General features: G+C 41.6%; 1 protein-coding gene and 1 pseudogene across 5 annotated transcripts in view; both read left to right on the top strand.

Annotated features, from left to right (window-relative positions):
* The window catches only part of LOC116631775 (phospholipid-transporting ATPase IB), a 590846-nt gene that overhangs the window by 341984 nt on the left and 231937 nt on the right, over positions 1-16925 (top strand). The gene's annotated exons all lie outside the window — the stretch shown is intronic.
* LOC116631877 lies at positions 5641-5754 on the top strand (annotated as a pseudogene).

Below are 16925 nucleotides of genomic sequence, written 5' to 3'. Positions count from 1 at the left end.
GTGGTCTGAGTTCAGAGAAATAAAGGGGAAATTATGTCTTTGAAATATTAGTTTAATTTGCAGCCCAAATATGGAAGAGACTCAGAAAACCAGAAAATAAAACTTAGGCATGCACAGGAAGACAGACAATTTGGATATAGACATAATGCTCCCCTCCGAGTTCATTGCTATTACATGTTTTTAGCAGCTTTGTTGAGGTATAGTGCAGATACAAAAACGGTGCGTACTTAATGTGTACAGTTTGATGTTCGGACAAATGCAAATACCCATGAAACCATCACCGCAGTCAAAGTAATGGACATATACCCATCACCTCCTACAATGTGATCAGGAAGCTTCTGGAATGGTGATCTACTAAGCTTAGGCTTGTTCCTGGAGGGGGAACCCTGAGGAATTCAAGAAAGTGCAGTAGGAAGAGTGGCCTTTTGAGTACGGCAAGGCTGCAGTGTGGACGGAAGTGGAGGGCAACAAACCCATGGGGTTTCTGCAGATTTTCTTTAAAAATGAAAAGGAAATTAAAACCGGAAGTTCCGATCATTATTGAGAAGAATGGATTACTTGAGATAACTGTAATACTGTCTCCTGATCAGTGACATCTAAGATTACTTTAAAAATAATTCTTTGTGTGTAAAGAGCTCCTACTCGTGTAGATAAAATATCTATTTTGAAAGAGTTGCTCTGGAAAACATAGAAGTCCTTCTGGGATTACATCGGTAGTTCGGTAATGTAATGTAGAAGCAACGTATCTGTTTTTGAAGCCTGAGAATTTGTTGTTCTGTTTGTGCAGGGTCTAAAATTAAAGTGAGCTTTTGGACTGTGTCACAGTGTACTGGAAAAGAGAGAGAGGCTCGGGTGCATTGTGTATAGGGGTGCCGGCGAGCTCACAGCCAGCACTGCTCTCTTCAGGGTACAAACTCCACATTTTCCTGGTGAAATGTAGCCTTCTGGGTACATGTGATTTATTTGGGAGAGGGGGGTTTCCTGAGTCTTCTACAACCTTCTCTGTATTTATTTGAAGGGAACTAAGTTAATCCCACACCCTTGGCTTATTTTGAATTCAGCCTCATCAGCAGATGTTTAGTGAGGCTGAGACTGTAGGTAAGAGATGGTGCCTGGAATGGGAGGCACAGAGGCAGGGTGCAAAGAAACATCAGCCTCTTGTTTTGCGGGACTTTTTCATATGTTTTGGTATTTAGAATGTTGAGATGTATCTACGTGAGTCTGTAAATATCCTACAGTGTAATATAACTCAAATGGCTACGCTCAAGGGCAAAGGTGGCCACGAAAGTTTTTAAAGAGGAGTACAATTGAATAAGGTATCAAAGGGTATTTAATCAGCTTGTGTTTTAAGAACTTATTTGCTTTTTCATGATAATAATAGTACCTATTTTCAGTGTGAAACACAGAGAACAAAAAGGAAGGAATAATTCACCTAAATCCGTGCTTGTCAGAGATAACCACTTTCTCAGTTGTTTTCTCCTGCAGCTTGCTGTCTTCATTCAGTGGTCCACCATGGATGTACGTCTCCTGGTTCCAAGGGGACACATTTTAGATCTACGGTGTTCTTGACCGTGTGGTACTTACGGGTGGTGCTTTTGGGGCTGTCTTAGGCCCGGCACCTCATCTACTGATCTGGTTACTTTCTTAGCGTACATTCTTGCAGTTAAATTGCCTCTTCAGAAGTTATATGTAGTCCTACATATGTGTGTTGTAGTAGATTAGGGTGCTTATTTACCCACACATCAACTTGTGTATTTTTAGTGTATTTAGTTTTTTTGACAAACTCTGTTCAAGCTGTTCCCTTCTCCTGGACTATTCTTTGGTCGGTTTGGCCTGCCATCTCCTTCCATTCTCTCAGAACTAGGGCAGAGAAAGACAGCTATGATTTCTATCTTACTTACTTTATTTATTTTTTTTGGTGGAGTCACCGCCCTCCACCATGTCTTCGGCTGCTTGCTCGGGTTCCGTCAGTCTTCACCTGAAGTGCAGCTGGCTGGAGTGGTGCATGAATAGATCTTAGCGCCCTTATTAGAACAGCCAGTGCTGGCCACAGCATGTTTAAGAACACCGTATGGGCAAAAAAGCAGGTAAATCTGGGAAGTGGCATCACAAACAGACCTGGAGGATGCACATTGGGACTTGCAGCCCGAATGATAATGCCCAGGGGCCTGGTCCCATAGCTGCCTTTGGCTCAACCCACACACACATTTAGAAAACCATCATTAGCTTATTCAGCTGCCCAGCTCAGTGCTGACTCATATGAGTGTTGGCCAGACACTCGGGTTGTGTGGTAATTCACTTCCCTTCCCTTTAATGAATGCAGCGCTCTGCCTTTTAGAGCCGTGGTGTGTCGCCGTAAATTTGGAGACTCATTCTAGTGGGGGAGGAGTGTCCACAAATATTCTCTGAGTGCCAGCCACAGGCCAGGTATTGAGGTGAACATTGGGGTATATTGTGGTGCTGGCCTTCATGGGGGGACCACAGAGGAAAAATTATCCTCATCATGGAGGGATGGTCTCTCCATGTCTGTGATGATGTTTCCCAGCTTCTGTCTTGGAGACGTGTTGTCATGAGAACTGGCAGCCCCACGAGACTCATGGGATAATGTTCTGGAGAGTAGCATCTCCCTGACTGTGGGAAGGGTCTCCTTTGCCATGTGCTTGGTGGGTGGGTGTGCACACACACACAGAGAGAGAGAGAGAGAGAAGCACCATGTGTGTCAAAACTTAGCCCTCAGAGTTAAAGAAAAGTCTGTTTCCTTAGTTGACAGAGCATCTGGAAGAAATAGAGAATGCATATTTCCTAATGACCATTAAAGTGCATTAAGCCAGCCTTCATGCATACTTTTCTCTCCTTCATTCACTCAAGGACTTGAAAAAAGAAATTACTCCCCTTGCACTTAGCATCATGTGTGTATGACTTGTTCTAAGAGCGGTTAGGCGCACTGCCGATACATTTGACTCGGTTGAGATGGAGAGCCCCGCCTTATCACTGTAGCACCTCAAAAGTGTCAGACTATCGTTACAAATCTAACTTAATTGCCCGACACATTTATATTGGTTAGCTAGTTTGCTACAGTCTACGTGGCTGGATCATTGAATATATTTTTCTTTGTTCTGTTAATGACCTGAACTTCATTACCTGCCAATAAAGAGTTCCAGAATGTACAAAGAAAGCTGACACAGAGTATTGGTGGCTTATTAACTAACTGGCCTGGCGTCTGCTTTACTACTGCTCGGATTATCAGAGAGCAAGTCAGACAGAACGTGCTCATTGCCGTGCTCACTGCCCGGACCCATCAGACTGTTATCTTTCCAGGAAACAGTGACTTTCATTTCAAATGGAAGAAACCCTATGTGATTTTTTTTGAGCTTTTACTAATCTGATTTAATGGGCTATATATAGCTAGCTTCATAAAAACCAGCCAAAACTATCTTTTCAATAATGTTGAAAAATATTTTTCTTTGAGTAAAAATTAGTATCTTCAATTTTAAAAGAACTTTACCTAGAGGTTTGGAGCTCACATAAGGCCCTGGGTAAGTAAAGTGTCCTGGAGAATTGTCTGATGTCAAAAGTAGGCAGAGACGTCTTAGCTTTAAAATTTGTTCAGATCAAATATAAACAAGTTCGTATTTTAACTTTTTAAATAATATTTAATCATTTCAGAGATAAAGTGCTTTTTAGATTTTATTTTTTACTATAGCAACAGATCATCTGTGATGTAAGAGAATTACACAATGAAATGTGTAATTCTCTTACATCAATTTTTAGGATAACTGAAATGGTCATCTGTTGGAGGGGGTAGTTCTTCTTTTTTTTTTTTTTTTTTAGATTTTATTTGTTTATTTGACAGAGAGAGAGAGCACAAGCAGGGGGAGCAGAAGAGGGAGAAGCAGGCTCCCCACTGAGCAGGGAGCCTAATACAGGACTTGATCCCAGGACCCTGGGATCGTGACCTGAGCCAAAGGCAGTCAGTTAATCAACTGAGTCATCCAGGTGCCCTGGACGGGGTAGTTCTGTGTTTGACTTATCACTGGTGTTATTTTACATAGTTAGACTTGTTTGAAATTTATCTTATATCAATTTCTGTCCCTTTTCTTTGGGAAGAATAAAATGGATTATGGACTTCCATTTTATTAATTGTATCCTTTTTGGGTTATTTGCTGTTTCATTTCACTTTAGGAGACAAGAGTAAGAGGAAAAACTATTTCTAGTACATGAATGAAGAAGAATCATGCTTCCATGTTTGATCATGGGGAGATCACGCTTGTGGCGGTTGCACATTTTTTTGTGTTTGTAATGTGTTCTAATGAACAGCTGACATGATTTTAGGGTATGAAGACAGACTGAGCTAATTACACAGTTCTAATCATTCAAGAAAAACTGATATTATTACAATTCCATCTGCAGAGGCAGGCTTTCCCCACTTTAACTGCCAACTTCGCCCAGGGACAAAGCTTCTGAGAGAGGTGTGCTGACCATCGTTTGTTCTTTGTTCCCATTTGCTCACTGCTCCAAACCTCCACGTCCTCCATTTCCCTCACAGTGTCTAGCAGGACTGCTTCTATTATTTCTGCAATGTGATCCGTGGAGGGAAACTTGGCAGCCACCATGGTGTGCCAAGCACTTTGTTGGATGTGCGGACAATTAAAAACTGAGGACATAATCTTTACCCTGCAAGAACTCACAATCTTATCTGTGTTTACATACATTCATATTCAGCATGTATGAATATTAGTGTGAATTAGTATGCAATTTAATGGGTCGGTATATAAAGAAATTATGTAAAGTTATACATGAAAGCAATCAGATACAGGACTTTAAGTGAGTGGGTGATAAATTCAAATAAGGACACATTAGCCAAAATTTTTCTTCTCTGCTGTTTCTCATCCCACCTCCATCCAGAAACCCTGGGAGGCCCTGAAGCCAGGAACTTAGGGGAGGGCCTTCCTAGCCAGGACTAGCATGAAGCCTGGATGGCATCCTCAACAGAGAGGTGATGAAGGGTGGTGGGCACTTAATCCAAGACTCAGGTAGAAGCTATGATGTGGGGTTTTTTCCCCCATCTTTCAAAATGCTTACTCACCTTTAGCATGTATTCGGTCTCCATGAGGCATGTGGCAGTGGAGATAGCCACAAGTCAAAAGCGAGAACGGAGACTCGGGATCAGGTAACTTTGTGGGGCTGTCAGAGTGCTGGGCGTAGATGATCCCTTGCCTGCACTCTGTCCCCCAGCCTGGCCCTGCCCGATTGTTCAGCAGAACTTGGTGAAGCTTCTCAAGTGGGTATTTGCACAGTGGCCAGGAATGGAGCAGGGTGGCTGAGCAGGCAGACCTCAGGTGAGACAGCTGTGGTTAGGTCCTGTCTTGACCACTCGATAGGTTCTGTGACCTTGGGCATATTGTGTCAACCTCTTTGAGCCCAGTTTTCTCACCCTCAAGTTGGTCAGGGTGACACTCCTGATTTCTCAGAGTTGCAGTGAGGATTGAATTGCCCAGTGTATGGAGGGCACTTAGCTCCGTTACTGATGAATAAGTAGTGTGTGTTAAATCATCACTTGCTGTTGCTCCTTTGTGATTATGATTATTATCATAAAATAAAATATGTTTGCTTTCAACTTAAAAGTATAAGTTTTAATGCTTGCTTTGGCAGCACATATACTAAAACTGGAAAAATACAGGGAAGATACAGGGAAGATTAGCATGGTCCCTGCACAAGGATGACATACAAATTTGTGAAGCATTCCATTAAAAAAAAACAACAACAAAAAACAGTATAGGTTTTAGAGCTTAAGAAACATTAGAAACCCTCGTTGTTGGTCACAGAGGCGAGAACACAGAACCGGGGAGGTTGTCTGTCTGGATGAGTGGAGGCAAGGATGCCAGTTCTGGCCTATCTATGGATTCCTCTCACGTGAAGCATTCCCCAGGATCCCTCCTTGTTCATCTGATCCCACGTGGTCCTCACCTGAGTTAGGTCCTCCCTCCTCCACAGCCTGAACACGGAGTGCACTCAAAACCCGGAAGAGAACAGACTCTCCGAGGGGTGGGGAAGCGGGGGCACTTGTAAGAGGGGGTAGGATTTTCTTAGCAACCCACAGGATCATAAAGGCTTTCCCCACGTGTAGGTTAGGAATACCTTGGACCTCAGGTCACAGAATCTCGGTATAGGCTATATGATTGGGAAAAAAAAGCAAGCTTCTTTGGGCACAGTGCATGTTTTTATCACCTGTGTGTCCCGGAAGTCTTGGCATTCACTTGTCACTTTGCCTTGGAAACGGGGTCATTCTAAGTGGGTGACAGATCATTTTGTTACGTGGCCAAAAAAATTGTAACACCAAAGGTATCACTGCTTTAGATTCTATCTAGGGTATATATCAATTCAATTTAATGAGATACTATATATTTGTGTGAGAGAAGTAAAAGAAAAAGAGGGTATTCACTCTAACTTTGCTTGCTATGACACTGCTTTAGCCTCTCTTAATACATTCCCTTAGTTGAGGCTCAGTTTGGTTGATGACTCCCATTCTCAACTGCGAGGTGGGTATGATTGCAAGATTTAGGCATTTCTCACCTTTTCCATTGTATTTCTAGACTCTTACAGGATGAGAAGTAAAATGCATAAAGCTGGGAGCCTCTGCTGAAGTGCTCCTGATACACCCCCTCGACTTCTCAGGTTTCTTGGCTGGAAATTTCTTCATTCTGAACTCCTCTCTGGTTGTAGCCCTAACGCAAGCAGGCATGTGTGTAGCTAGCTCTGGTCTTGATCTCCTTGCCAAGCTCAGCATTGGGCTCTCTGCCCTGACAGCAGCGTGATCTTGCTCACTTGTCCACTGCAGCTGCCAGCTAAGGTGAACCGGGCAGGTGTTGGTAGCACTGGCCCCGCCTACCAAACCACATAAAGGGCAAACTTGATTTTTAGGTGGTGGCCGCTGCTTACAGGAGGCGGTAACCTGATGAATGTGGTTGTCAGTGTATTAATTTACTCTGAAAAGTATAGCTACCAGGTGGACTTGAAGGTTGAGATTTGGGCTTCTCTGAACAGGCGTTGTAATGAACAAATACTTTAATTTTTTATTCTTTGATTAAAACTGAAAGATGATCATTACTCATAAGTATATTCTTGAGCATGAAAGGAAAACAAATAAAATTAAGAAGGAGGACAAGGAGAGCTGTGTTTAAAGTCCAAAACAATCACTGAAAAATGGGTAATTCAACAGACATTTGTTTGTTACCTATTGTATTTGGTGCTACAGGTTTTAAAGAAGAGCAAAAGAAATCCCTAAGACCAGGTAGATAATAGCCTAATTATGGAGACAGAAATACGCAGCCAACTATATTTCAGACCAGACTTTGTCCAAAGAAGTGCTATTATGAAGGTCTTAATCAATTAGAAGAGAAAGTTGCAAATTAAGCTTGCAGTAGATTAAGTTGACTACTCTTATACTTAGCTGTTATAATTGATTTCTTCTGTGGGCACACAGTGTCTTGGGGCTCATGTTCTCTCTTTACACAGACCCTCATATGGTTGGTCACTGTGCCCATACTCACCCCCCCAGGCCTTCCTGCCCCATCAGCCTGATGTCTGTCGATCTTTCTCTGTCACTTTCCAGGATTTTAGCAGATGTATCGAACCAGTAGGAGTCATTTTCATGTTCTGCTTTGGTACTGGTGGAATGCTGCTGCTTCCCCACCCACCCCCGATAGACTTTATGTTTTAGAACAGTTTTAGGTTCACAGCAAAATTGAGTGGAAGGTACAGAGATTTTTACAACATGCAGAACCTCCCCCACTATCAACATCCACCCCCCACACACACCAACAGTGGTACATTTGTTACAATCGATGAACCTACACTGACACATCCTTATCACTCGGAGTTCATAGTTTACATTAGAGTTCACTCTTGGTGTATATTCTATGGGTTTGGACAAATGTACCTCCAGAAAGCATTATCAGTTCCTGATGTTGAGATCAAGAATTAGTGGCTTATTAAATATAGGCTTTAGATTTGAGAAGGGGTATATGATTCTTGGAAGAAAGAGCTTTGTCTAACTTCTCTGCATTTCCACCCAACAAATTCCACTCTCAGATTTTCAAATTTGAGACAACGGGTGCACATGGTGTCAGTCACTGCCGTTCCTGTGGCTCTCTAATGCTCTGGGTTGCTTGGATCAGGCTTGGGCTGAAGGTCAAGAGGCAGAGAGGCTGCCCCACTTTTTCCATAGTACAGGTAGTTACAGTTTGGCTTATTTATTGGATTGGTAATCAGGTGACCTTTTTGACAGGTGAAGGGCAGGTCTAATTAAAATCATTCTATTAAGTGTCTTGGTCGTCATTTATTTTCAGTGGTGCATGAGCTCATGATCCCTGGTCCTGAAGGAGCCATAAGCTTGCTCTGAAATGTCAAAACTCAAAGCCTTCTCAGGTTTCCTCCTGGTTCTATTTCCTATTCCCACCGTCCCCACGGCAGAGACCAGGCACGCTGTTTTGAAATACTAGTGAAATTTGCAGAGGAGAACAATAAATGTATGTTAACTCCAAGGAAGGCAGACACTCCTGAGAGAGTTTGGGGGGCTTTAATAAAGGATTTCAAGGAAGCAGAGTATCAAATTAATGCTTTTTGTGCTAAAAACATTAAGGTATTTAAATGTGTTATTCTAATCCCTGTTTCAGCCTGGGAACAGAAGGATCTAATATCTTTTATTTAAATCCCAGCTTTCCTAGTCTGGGCCCTTCTTTTCAGCCTAGTACAGGAAGAAACAGACTGCAGCCAGTTGACTTCAGTGAATATAAACCCATATGTAATTCACAACATACGACCTATTAAATTTTTACATCAAATGTGGTTGCCCAGATCTTACCGTATTCTGTATCATTTAGTGGAGATGTTAGGTTTTCAGAAGCTAGACTCCTGCAGGAGCGCCACTTTAACTGTTCTGTTTCCTGGACATGCAATAAAATTGTCGTGGACACAAGTACAGATGCATAAATTCTGAACCCCCAAGTAGGGGATACTTATTTCAAAGTGAGCCCTTTCTAGTTGTGGAGTAAACTGATCTTGGGCAGACAGGGTGTCCTCCCTTTCCCAGAGAGCCGATCCGAAAGCCTCAGCTGCGCGGGCAGCATTTATGGCCAAAGCGCAGGCAGGATCAGGTTATAAGGTTTTTTTTCGGTGAATAAAGAGTATCAGGTTCCCTCACAGCTCACACTGTACGATGGTTGATCTCTGCCTCCTAGGTTGGATAGAAGAGAAGGCTCATAGGACAGTGAAGGCAGTCACCAGTCAAGTAGTAATTAAGATCAGTGATAAATATAGAGCCTCATCCCCAAATCAGTCATTAGGGTTTGTTTCCCTCCTTGAGAATTCTTGTTTGTTGAGAAGTTTTTTGGATTTTGAAATCAAGATTTAGGGGCCATATAAGGGTGACTTTGGGTGACTAGTAATCTAGTCATAAAGTTATTCATATTTAACCCCCCTGGGTAATGCATTCAACGTAAAAGCGTAGAATACTTTAAGACACTAGCAAGGTTGTTTTTCAAGTTTCGATACTAAAAGGTAGGAGAATCAAGACCACATTTTGTGCTGTATGTGTGTGTATGAGTGTGTGTGATACTGAGATAATCAGTGACCCCATAAGGCCATAGTATTAAATATTGGGTGAGTCAAGTGAACCTTTTAAACAACAAGGAAATTATTCCTATCATTGTTAGTATAGTGGTCCATTTGTACAAATAGTAATTTTAAAAAGCTCTCACATCCTCTCTCGCTTCCAGCCTGCCTGGCTGCCCCTCCGTTCTCCTCCCCTTTTTGATAGAGTGTGAAGGAGAGCTCATCTCCTGTTTCTGAAAGCTGAGGTCTCTTCTGGAGTGTGGAAACATTTAACCTTGGTATTTTTGAAAAAAATGAATTCTTATACCATGTTGAAAATAATCTTTGACCTTTTAGGATGGTATGGAAGTTTTAAGCTTTCTGCAATTTGAATTTAATATATGCCCAAATATATGTGTTAAATTCCTAAAATGACTGTGGAATTCCACGACGACGATGTAAAGCAGGATGGTGGCATAGCTGTCACATTGTGCCAACGCCTATATTGGGCCTGTGGTGCAAGCGAAGGGAGCCAGCCTTCACACGGGGAATGTCGTCACAACATCCCCAAATAAGCAATACCATCAGGATATCTGGACTCTTTGATTAGTTGCTTAGCAGATCGTGTGGCATATTGGCCTGTATTTCTCAAGGGTGTCTGGATCATATCAGGGTTCATAGCTATTTCATGCAGATTTGTATCACCAATAATGAGATCTAAGTCCCTCATTTTACTCAGCCAGCAAGGTAAATTCTTATTCTACCAGGCACAGTGTTGGAAAGTGACTAATAGGGCAAAGGTATGTAGGTATTCAAGATTGTGATAGAAGGTGATTTAAGACTGAAATCACCGTGCAAGGAGCAAATACCTGGGGAGGTGCTTAAACATGAAGACTTTGTTTGGATGATTTGCTTTGCCCGCCATCCCTGAGACCATTTGAAAAGACTTGGTAAACCAGTGTGTGTTAAGCCCTCAGAGTGCTTATGCAAGATGATACTCAGGAGCTAACTGTTGACTTATTGTAGTCAAAGCATGACAATCGAAGGAGACGGTGGGGGGGAGGGGGAAGCCCAGGCTTATGTGGTAGCCCTTCCCAGGAGAACCCTATGTGAAGCTAAGGAGTGTTGTCTGCTACATGTCATTAAGAGCTGTCACAAAAAGCCTATAATAAGCCTATAATGTTTTTAAGGATATTAGTAGAAATCAGAATCAAGGCCACTGGCGTATTTGGTCAGAAAATTTGCAAACAGTATCCATTCCTAGACCACAGGAATAGTGGGCTGTTTCTAACTCCTTTCCATGGGTGATAAACTTAGATCTCAAAGAGGTGCACCATTGTTTTTGTATTGCTTTCATTGTCTCCATCTGTGAGTAGAAGTAGTCTTTCAGAATTACACACCAATAGCATGTTCCCATTTATAGGAAAGTTAATGAGGGTGCCTGGGTGGCTCAGTTGGTTAAGCGTCTGGCTTCAGGTCAGGTCATGATCCCAGGGTCCTGGGATTGAGTCCCACGTCGGGCTCTCTGCTCAGCGGGGAGTCTGCTTCTCCCTCTGCCTGTCACTCCCCCCTGCTTGTACTCTCTTTAAAATAAATAAATAAAATCTTTAAAAACAAAAGAAAGAAAGTTAATGTATTTTTAAGTAGAATTGTATTTTTTCCTATTCTTCATAATTATGATTAGAGATATAATTCATCTTAGAATCATGACTTTGGTAGTTAGTCACTATTGAACATCCACCATATAAATGACTGGGTTGGCATTTAGGGTGGCGTGTGGAGAGGGAAGGATGGAAAAGGAGGGGAAGGGGAAGGTGAGGGAGATAAACTCATCCCCCATAATGTGTATAATCATTACACTGCATACACTGAATTAATTGAAAGAGATATACCTGTTAAATAATTCCAGGGTCAATTCTTGAAACGTTGGTGTCCATGATATTCCCACCTGTGGTCTGTCATCCTGTCTGCTCTTTTATGAGGCAGCTTTTTTATAAGGTTATGGAGAGAATAGTAACTTCAGTCATACGGCATTTTGTAGGAAACCCCATCTTTGATATTGCCAATCAAATGTGGTTTGAACTTTTTAGGGATGGAGAGAAATCTTTCCACAGGAGGGCCTCCAAAACATCTCAATTTTTGGAGGAAATGCTGGGATAGAATAGAACCCTTCAATGCCAGAGCGACCAAAGCCAGAGACGCTCATCCCTGAAAGTCTGTGTATGTTGCTTATTTAACAACTAGGTGTATGGTGCTCAAACCCATTATCTCTTGGATGGCTTTTTGCTCTGTAAGCACTCATTCTGCTTTTGAGAATGTGTTCTGCTCCAGCCCCAACCCTATGCGGCTGCCTCTTGGTCAGGCACTGAATTTTTTTTTCTTTTTTTAAAATTTTATTTTATTATGTTATATTAATCACCATACATTACATCATTAGTTTTGATGTAGTGTTCCATGATCCATTGTTTGTGTATAACACCCAGTGCTCCATTCAATATGTGCCCTCTTTAATACCCATCACCAGGCTAACCCATCCCCCCACCCCCCTCCCCTCTAGAACCATCAGTTTGTTTCTGAGTCCATAGTCTCTCATGGTTCTTCTCCCCCTCCGATTCCACCCCCCCCTTCATTTTTCCCTTCCTACTATATTCTTAATCTCAGGAAACAAACTGAAGTTTGCTGGAGTGGTGGGGGGTGGGAGGGATGGGGTGGCTGGGTGATGGACATTGGGGAGGGTGTGTGCTATGGTGAGCGCTGTGAATTGTGCAAGACTGTTGAATCACAGACCTGCACCTCTGAAACAAATAATACATTATATGTTAAAAAAAAAAATAGGCACTGAATTTTTGAAATAAAACCTGAACCACATCTTCAATTACATCTTTGTGAGGTATTGAGACACCATCTCTTATGGCTTCCTCATGTAGAAGGTAGCTCCTTTTCTATGTGTACATTTTTATAATGAGGGGGCACTTAAGTCTACTTGAGAACCACTGAGTGAGGGAGTTTAAATTTCACTTCTTTGTACCTACGCATCAACTAGCCTCAAGTACCTATTGGGTTTGCCCAGACACTCCTTCCTGCCACCCCCTCTCCCCGGAAGCCTCTCATCTGCCATTCTGCTCTAGGGACTGTCCCAAGCTGCCAACATTACCTGCTTTTGGAGCTAAGGGCTCCAAAGATTAAATTTGAGAGAGTCACACATTTTGGGTCAGAGCACAGGAATGGAATGTTCCAGAAGGGTAAACTATCCAGGAGGCCTGGACAACTGGCCCTGCGTCAATGCACTAAATCCATCTAAGGAAAGAACACAGGGGTCAGAACAGGTGTTGGTCAGCCATGCAAGCACTTATTAAACAGATACATAGGATAGTTTAATTGTTTTTAGATTTTTAGACCTCTATTTAGGTGTTCATTTATCTGCAAACTGAGTATTTTTTTTAAGATGTTGCAATTTCTGAAATATTTAGGATTACTGGCTGCTATGAGAAATAAGATATAATATTTTAATTTTTTAAGGAAAGAGAATCGCTTTCATAAGGATATTATCTTTAAGTTAATGGGAATGGAAATTTTCATAAACTAAATCCTACTCATTGGTTTCTGCATCATTAAAAAAAAAAAACTTACAAAGTCCTGTAGACCATATTTTTGGTTAGTATTTCCTCTCTCTCAGCCTATTATGTGAGACACTCAGATTGGAAGACTATTTTAAATGAAATTCCAGCCCTATTTTGTACTCACTAGTTGGGGGTTAAAAGCAAAGAAGAACCTATATATACAAAGCTTGAAAGAAGGGGATAAGATTCAGTGTTCCTGCTAATTGTTAAATGCCACTTTATGAAAATTTTACATGTATCTTGTGCTATGGAAATGTAAGCCTAGCTAATTAAAACATTTGAACCAGAGAGCTCTGTGATCTTGTCCAGGTCAGTGCTAACTACATCAGTGCTGTCCATACACAAGCAGCATCGGCATCACCTGGGAGCTTGTTAAATGCACACTTCTGAATCAAAACCTCTATTTTTACAAGCTCTCTAGGTGATTCTGATATTCACTTAAAATTCAAGACGTATTGATCTAGGCCAGTGGTCTTCAAACTTCCTTTTCTGTCATAAGGACTTTCTATATGGGATAAAGAAGTTTGGGAGTCCAATTAGTAAAAGCATTTAGTGAATCTGGTTAATGAGTAAGTGTTGTGGCTTTAGTTGAAGTTCTCTTGGGTGCCCCTGGGGGGAGTGTCTTGTGACTCCCTTGGCTCAACTGAGTTCAGTCTACAAGTCAGTAATAGAGGTCTACCTCTCTTTGACAGATGAGACCTCTGAGCTCTGAGAAGGGAAGGGATTTGTTTAAGTTTGCTCAGATGATATTGCAATTCGGAATTTAGAAACTCATTCTGAGACCAGGGCTTTTGTAGATCAGATAAATTTAATGCATGATCATTAATTCTAGAAAAGCAGTTACCAAAGGTTCTACTTAAGCATTATATTTGAAATAATTTTAGAAAGTAAGTTCTATAATTTCAGGAACACAGGGGTGCCTGGGTGGCTCAGTTGGTTAAGTGTCCAACTCTTGGTTTCAGCTCAGATCGTGATCTCAGGGTCGTGAGATTGAGCCCCATGTGGGGCTCCACTCTCAGCATGGAGCCTGCTTAAAATTCTCTCTCCCTCTTCCTCTGTCCCTCCCCCCACCACACATTCTCTTTCTCTCTCTCTCTTTCTCTCCCTCAAATAAATAAATAAATCTTTAAAAAAAATTTAGGAACACATATCCCATAAAATTAGATACTCCAGGATACTGAATTTTTTTAAGTCTCAAAAGGAAAACTTTTTTTATTTTAGAATCTATTGTGTTAGCCAAAAAAGTAGGTAGAATATCTCTCCAGTTGATTAAAGATCTTTGATTTTGTATTTTTATTCATAAGGCACTAAAATAGGTTATAGGACTGTCCCAAGTGCCTAGCTTAGCTCAGATGTGGTCTGGAATTCCTATTTTATAGGTTGAATGTACTATATGCTGGGAATACTTAAGTGTGGCATGTGATTCCATGTTACAAATTAAGATTAAAAAAGAGCTGGTTTGTGCTTCGTGGCAACTTGGCATACTAAAATAGTTTGTATGGCTGAAGTGTAATGGTGCCTATTCAGTTCTGTAGAAATTAGCTGTTTGACATCTGTTTTGAACCCCTCGTGTGTGCTAGAATTATATTTTCTCAAGGCATCACAGCCGAGGGCATAATAAATCCTTGATGAGAATTTCATGCTTCTAAAGTGCTGGAGTATGACTCGGTTTATATACCCCAGTCAGGTTCTCTCTTTATTCTTGCTTTTTGGGAAAAGGCAGCTGTTGGACTTTCATAGATTTTGCTTAAAGTCATCACAATCATGACTTGATTTGTTGGAGATTCAAATCCCAGAGTGGCATTGTAGTGAGTATATTTGACTTGCTACCTGCTTGTTGGCTGGCTTATTGCTAAACCCCTTGACACAAAAGCAACAACTTTAACCTCGAAGAAAACCATGGATTTGTGTAGGAGCTTCCCACCACAGCCCTGCCTGCCTCCCACAGCACCATGTTTGTGTGGTTGAGCTTTCTGTCCTACAGATTCCCCTTTTGCCCTGTAGACCTCATTTGGCTGTGCATCACTTCAAGTCAGCTGACAAAGAGACCAACTTCTCGATTACTTGGGTGTCATGTGGAATCTCCAGGAGTCTCAGTCTCAAGCAGCCCAGTGCTATTTAAGTGTACACAGAAGAGGAGTTTGAGATTAAACGGTGGTGAAGTTCTACTTCAGTGAGTGAACGATTGTACTCGAAGAGTGATTGATGTGACCGTGGAGGGAAATGATCAACGCAGAGGTTCCCAGATTGTCTGCATTCACCATGCCCTAGTGTCTCAGTAGTTCCTCAGCAAAGCCCCTAGGCCAAGAAAGAACACCAAACAGGTCTAACTGTTAGGAAGGGAGGGTCAAACAATTTAAGAAGTATTTATATCCTAACGACTTAGCAGACATTTGAAACACTAATGCACATAGCTGGAAAGAAATAATACTTTCTTTTATCCTTAAATAACCATAATCACTTGTCAGTGCTATGATATGCACACCTGTTACGCTTTGTACACCTTCTCAAACCTTGGAGAAAGCATGAATGCTGCGTCCCTCATTTCCTGTTCCACGTTGATTTTTCACAAGCTATTTGCTTTTTATCACAGCAGCTGTGAAAACTCAGCTTCACAAAGATATGTCATAAAAAGGAATGTAGCAGGGTGCTGGGGTGGCTCAGTTGGTTAAGCGTCTGACTCTTGATTTCGGCTCAGGTCATGAGCCCACGGACATTGAAATCGAGGCCCTTGTTGGGGGGTGGTCCGTGCTCAGCGGGGAGTCTGCTTGAGATTCTCTCTCCGTCTTCCTCTGCCCCTCCCCCTTGTGCACTCACTCTCTCTCTCAAATAAATAAATAAAATCTTATAAAAAAGGAATGTGGCATGATCTAATATTGAAACTGTGAGCTACTTCAAGCTAGTATGTTGTACTACTATCTGAGAGATGTTGCTGTATTTTCCTTGAAAATCAATAATTTCCCATTGCAGCACCCCAGAATACTTACAGGGAATCATGGGTTAGGTGGTATGCAGTTCTCAGATGTGTCCAATTTTCTTTTTCCAGCAATCAAAGTTTTGCAGGTGGGGTAGGAGATAACATTTGTTTCACACTGGCAAGTTAATATAATGATTTCACATAAATATATCAACCTTCTCATGAGGTGGTTGGCTCTCATTTTCCCATTTTTACTGATGGAAAGACAAGAACTCAGAATTATTTCCACTGTTTAAATAGTGTAGGGAACAGGAGAAGGTCGTGCTCACTAATGTAACTTCAAATCCTACATTGTTTTCTCCATACCATATTTGATCTCTGCTTCTATTAAGCATAGAGATGAAACGGGAAATCACATTTGTGTAGCAGATGAGAATTGTGAGAGCTGGGTCTGCCAATCAGCATTTTAAAGAGAGAGGAATGTCAAGGTCAGCCCTGGGCTCCAAGTAGCCCTTGCACAAATGTGGAAGGAAGAGCTACGGCTTATATCCTTGTCCATGAAAATTGCTTACATTTAGGTGCCTGGAGGGTCAGTGATGGAGAGAGTAAAACTTCCAGTGATTTCATGTTAGGATATATACATATATATTTATATATATATATAATATATATATATAATGGTAGGTCTAGTAATCTGCTCCAGGGAGATAGTGATTCTGTTCTGCTCTGCTTGTAGCTGTCTGGAAGATCATACTTGGAAGTTATTTGTAAATTCTGAAGCATGCCTGTTAAATCAT

This window comes from Phoca vitulina, unplaced genomic scaffold (genome assembly GCF_004348235.1).
Source record: "Phoca vitulina isolate PV1807 unplaced genomic scaffold, GSC_HSeal_1.0 scaffold5, whole genome shotgun sequence".
NCBI lineage: Eukaryota > Metazoa > Chordata > Mammalia > Carnivora > Phocidae > Phoca > Phoca vitulina.
This window is presented reverse-complemented; position numbering and strand designations above follow the sequence as displayed.